The sequence below is a fragment of the Gavialis gangeticus genome, unplaced genomic scaffold, assembly GCF_001723915.1.
Source record: "Gavialis gangeticus isolate Ggan-Ray unplaced genomic scaffold, GavGan_comp1, whole genome shotgun sequence".
NCBI lineage: Eukaryota > Metazoa > Chordata > Crocodylia > Gavialidae > Gavialis > Gavialis gangeticus.
In genome coordinates this window covers 6,077,943-6,083,443 of record NW_017729013.1, presented here as the reverse complement: position 1 = coordinate 6,083,443, position 5,501 = coordinate 6,077,943, and the positions used below count along the sequence as shown (strand labels likewise).

At 50.8% G+C, this 5,501-nt stretch overlaps 1 protein-coding gene across 1 annotated transcript in view; it reads right to left on the bottom strand.

Annotated features, from left to right (window-relative positions):
- The window catches only part of UBE2G1 (ubiquitin conjugating enzyme E2 G1), a gene marked incomplete at its 5' end in the record, with an annotated part of 48,402 nt that overhangs the window by 21,796 nt on the left and 21,105 nt on the right, over positions 1-5,501 (bottom strand). The gene's annotated exons all lie outside the window — the stretch shown is intronic.

The window sequence follows — 5,501 nt, the reverse complement described above, 5'->3', positions numbered from 1 at the left end:
TGTTCTGTTGACAGAACAAGGAGAAATGGTCTCAAGTTGCAGCAAGGGAAGTTTAGGTTGGATATTAGGAAGAACTCGCTCACTAGGAGGTGGACACACACTGGAACAGGTTACCTAGAGAGGCGGTGGCCCTTAAAAACATCCAAATATGGAGATACCAGCTCAAAGCCCTGGCTGAAATGATTTAGATGGGAATGATCCTGCTCTGAGCAGGGGGTTGGACTAGATGACCTCCTGAAGTCCTTTCCAACCCTAGTTTTCTATGATTCTATGGTTCTGAAGTAGCTAGGCAGATGGGAAAGTAGTAGGAGAGATGACCATTTCTGTTTTGTGCAAGAGATGAAAACCATTTGCCCAGCACGATGTGAACTGAAGTTTCCTCCATTTTAAAGAAGGGGTAGACAGAGGAGACTGGTTGCCTATGTTCGTGTGTAATGAACAGGGGCAGATAGTTGTTAGGAAAGTGATCTGAATTGCCTAGTTCAATTGGAAAAAAACAAGCCACAAGATGAGGAAAAAGCCTCCCCCTTCTCCTCCCCCCCCCCAAATCTGTACAATAGGCAAACGCAAGACAATCCTTCTGAAAACAAAATAAGCTGTAAGTGCAGCATAGACTATTTGGAAAGCAGTGACTCAGGACCATAGGAGAGCACCCTAGATGGCAACCTGCCCTTGTACAATGCTGTTTCAACCTAGACTACTGCAGTCCTTGGTGTGTGAAATTAAGATGCAACCTTCTTCCACAGAGCATTAGCAAGACTCTTAAACCAGTGGCAAAGAGAATAGGATTGGAAGGGACCTGGAGAGGTCATCTAGTCCAACTCCTTGCCCGAAGCAGAATTACCCTTATCCATACCATCCTATATTAAATCCATCATCTAACCTCCTAGTAAAGCTAGTCACAACACAGATGCACTCTAATCTTCTACAGGTAGAGCAGGTGGACCATGGCAGCTAACATCTTGCTGCTGCCTGGATGGTTCCTTCGTGACCCAAAGTATGGCAGAGGGGCAAGATCTTCTAGCCAGGAACTTCCAGGTTTGAGTCCCAGCAGGAGAACTAGCCACCCCAGTCAAAATCTTGGCTGCAGACAAAACACCCGGTTGTGTCAAGTTGGAGAAATCAATGCAGGAAAATTCAGGGAAGGAGCATCATAACACTAATCCAGGCACCTTAGGCTGAACATCATAGTGCTTTTTAAAAAGGAACCCAATCTATTCAGCTATCACAGGGAGAAAAAAAAATAAAATATAAAATAAAAAGCCACCCTATACAAGAGTCAGTGTTTAGTTATTTTGATGCAAGAGAGCCAAGGGATATTTTAGGGGTACGGGGGCTTTTCAGAAGAGGCATAACAATACAGCATGGCTGTAAGTTTACTACTAGAAAATGTTAGTAGGTTATTTAAAGTTTGAAAACAGCTTAGAAGGGGAGTTTGCAAACTCACCGGTCTTAGTCCAAGTAGCACATCTTCTCAGAAGACCTGTGCCAGCCTATGCAGGAAACCAGACTAGATAGTCATGGTGGTTTCTTATGGTCCACGTTTTGGTGTCCTTAGCTTAACTGATCTCAATTAAAAACATTCTATTGTTGAAATAAGAGCTAAATTACTAAACTGAGGGGCAAGTTTAGCTGTACATGGCAGACAAGATACTACACTAATACAAAGCAGAACTGAAGCAGAAGCTCTAGTTTGGAAGAGAAGTGGCTTGCTTTTCTAGACTATTTTAGTCACTCTATTCGCACCAGTAAGAAGTCCCAATCCATGGGGCAAGAAAGAAGTTAGCCTTGCATGCTATAATGTACAAGCATTTAAAATGCCAGTACTTTCTGCTCACTAAATGTTCTTGCTCCATTAATACAGCTTTTGCTAACTGGCTTTTACAATGACATCCAACCTAAGTCCATGAAGGACCACCTTTCCAATTAGAAGGATCATTTCCATTTGCAAGTGGATGCAGTTTAGGAATAGCAAGTTCAGAGGTTGCTGCATTACATTTAGGGGTGCACCAGTAAAAATTTTTGGGGCCGATAAACCCGATGCATCAGCCAATACCAATCCAATTGCCAATGTGCAGCCCAGCAGCCTGGAGAGCAGTGTCTGGACGGTAAGTCTGCTGGGGGATGGAGCCAGCGGCTCGTCTGAGGGGTGCGGGAGGGTGACTCACCACTGTGTGCACCCCTGGGGGACCATAGGACACATGCCCCCCAGATCTGTGGGGGGACAAGGGCAGACTGCTGCTGTCCGCTCACAGGCTGCACCAGGCTCTTCCCAGTGGCTGCACTCAGGCTGGGACCGGCAGGAGGTGGCAGCACTAGAGTTCCCCTCCCAATGCCGCCACTGCCCGCTCTAGGTGGCCTGAGAGCAGCCGCTGGGACGAGCCCAATGCAGCCCAAGAGCATGCAGCAGCAGTTTACCTTAGCCCCACACACAGATCCAGGGGGCACATGCCACCCCCCACATCCCCCCCCACCATGTCTCCCGTAGGGGAGTACACAGCAGCAGGAGCTGCCCCCCTGACAAACCGCTAGCTGTCCTGCACCCCGCTCCACCTGGGTAGTGCCTGCTTCTGCCCCAGCCCCACTCCCTTCCCCACCACAGGGGTCTTGATCTGCACCCCCTCCCCCACCAAAGACTTACCAACCAGACAGCCCTCTTTTCATGTTGCCAGGCTGCACTCCTGACCACGGGCATGCTGCAGTTGGGCACACGCACGCAGCATTTAAAAAAGTGGCCACATCAGCCAAAAAAAGCCAACTGCTGATCATTTCAATTTTCCTTTTATCGTCGCTGATATGACGCGGACTGATGTACTGGTGCACCTCTAATTACATTCTGGGCAGATTCAGCAGCTGGTAGTTTCCAAGGCCAAACAAGACATGCATATGTTTCTCAGATCATAAAACACAGAAGTCTTATGATAAAAAGTACAGAACCGAGGATACTTATAGAATGATCCAAGCACAAATCAAGATCACACTAGCTGACTTGCAACAGGGTAGGGTAGGGAGATGACGGCTTATCCGAGTTCAAAACACGCTATTTGATGAAGTTAAGTAGGAGTGCATCTAGGATGTCAAATTAGCTATTCTACCTGGCTCAAGTCTTGTGTTCCACGAGGGCAATTATTTTGGCTGGCAGGACACTTAGTTTTGGGTGAGTTGTTGAGGGCCACACAAAATATGTTATAGCTGATGATGTTTTACTCTATAAAATTTGTTTAAGTTACATTTTCTGAAAGATTATAAATTTCAAAAACATTTTTATCCTGGCAAGTCTTTGAGTAGTGTATCTAGAAATGATTGCATAATCAGCTCAAAATAAAAGTCTTACTCTTGTACACTGTGTGTATGCAGAGTAGGGGGAGGGGGCTGTGGGGGGCTGCCTGCATGCTAGGTCCTGGGAGCTGGTTGGGTAGCACATGAAGCAGAGCTCCTCTGGGCGGTGCAGTGCTGGTGTCATCTGTCATCCCTCCCCCTCGCCTCCCTAGTCTGACCCACGGTGCTCCACATGGGGCCGAGCCCTGCACGCTCCCGTCTGTACCCATCCCGTGCCCAGGCAGCACAGCCCTAGCCCCAACCTTGGCCAGCGCTCATTGCACCAGGCAGGCAGAGCAAGTGGAAGGCAGCTAGGATCTGGCCAGCTGCAGTTTCCCTGAGCAGTGCAGCAGAAGGAGCTGGTGGGGGCAAAGGAGACTAGCTGTACCTGGGCAGCTGCAATAGCAGCAAGAGCAGGCCTGCCAGGAAACTGCAGGCTGGCTTGGGCCAGGGCAGTGCTGTTGGTGGGTGTGGGGCTGGAAGGAGAACCGGGGCGGGGGCAAATCAGTCCCATGCAGAGCACTGCATGGGCAGCTGCAGGGTGAATACAATTAATTGGCGAGCTGGATCCTGCCCACCAGCTGTATTTTGACCACCCCTTGCTCTAGAGACAGACTTCTGTGCATTACACATTACACCTTTTTGGACCCAACAGTTTTTAGAGCAAGTTGTTTGACTTTATTATGAAGAGTCCCCACATCCTACCAATCTCTCTTGGCTGCAGCTACTGTCCCTTATTGCTCAGGTTCTCCCTTGCCTCACTGGAAAGAGGGGCAGCGTTGAGAGCTCTGCAGCTACTTCTCTGCCTGGCTAAGAAAAGTCCAGAGAGAGCAAGCTGACTGCATGATCAATTCTGTCTAGCAGAAGACCGGCATTTTAGAGACAGCTCTCCCCACCATCCCTCAAGAAAGGAGAGGGCCTTGAACCTGTTCAGAATCATGTTACAGCTCGTGCTGCGGTAGGCTGAGGTGATGCTGCCACCGCCACCTCTGTGCAGCCCAGTGCGCAAGCTCCAGGCAGGCAGCAGCAAACACTGCCCGGCGCAGCAAGCAAGGGAACCACTTGCCTGTGCCAAGCAGCTGCTGCTGCCACATGCAGCCCTGACGGGCGAGCCTGGAGCCAACGTGGGGCCCAGGCTGGCAGCAGGGGTGGGTTACAAGCTGGTGTCAAGTGTGGGAAAAGCGGCCCCGCCAACGCCCCGCGCTGCAGCCGCTCACAGCCTGTGTGGGGCTGCCTGTGCCTGCTCAGGACAACCCTGTGCGGGCTGAGAGAGGCTGCAGCAGGCAGTGCGGGGCTGCTTTTCCCCATGCTCAGCACCAGCTCCCTCCCTGCCAGCGAGCAGGGGGTCAGGGCTGTATACTGCCCCCGCCTGTACCGCGGGGCTGGGGGGCGCACTGGGTGCAAGCAGGCACATAAGCACAGGGCCCGCACCAGTGTCCCAGGGCCAGCGCCAGCAGGGGTACAGAGCCCCTGCCGGCCAGGTCCCCTACAGAGCCAGGCCAGCTCCCCCTTCTCCTTGCCAGTGCAACCCAGCCTGGCTCCACAGACCCCTGCCAGCCTGCGCCCCACCGGCAGTGGCCCTGGGACATTGGTCCCAAGATGGTGACCAGGGGGCGTGGCTACCCACGCGGCCCTTGACAGCTCGCCAAAACCGGGTAAGTGGCCCTCCACCCAAAATAATTGCCCGCCCCCGTTTCAACTTCCATGCAAGCCTGTAATGGGTACCACCACTGGGGGGGAGAGGGGGGTTGGGTGGACGCAGCTGGCGTCTTCAAGTATATGCTCTGCATTTCATCAGTTTAAAAAGATCAAAGCAGCCAACAAGTAGAACAAAAAAAAAAAAAGAGAGAGTTAACAGAACGATACAAAAAGGGGAAAACCCTGTTTGTGACCAAATTACTCCAGTGTTATTACTGCTTCAAGAGGCCTTTGACAGTGAGCTCATTCTGCTTCACTATAATTGCTTGGCTTAACTGCAATATTTAGTAAGGTGTCACCCCTGGCTATGATGATGCAAGGTTACCTGTTATTGTTAGGGCGAACTAATTTTACACTGCTGAGGAGTTCTAGGTCTGATGTAGATTTTGGTTTGTATTTATGTGCATGCATGCGTATGTGTGGGTGGGGGGGGGGAAGTGGGAAAGAGAAGGTTCATCAAGGAGCACATTTGTGAGGGGCCGGCA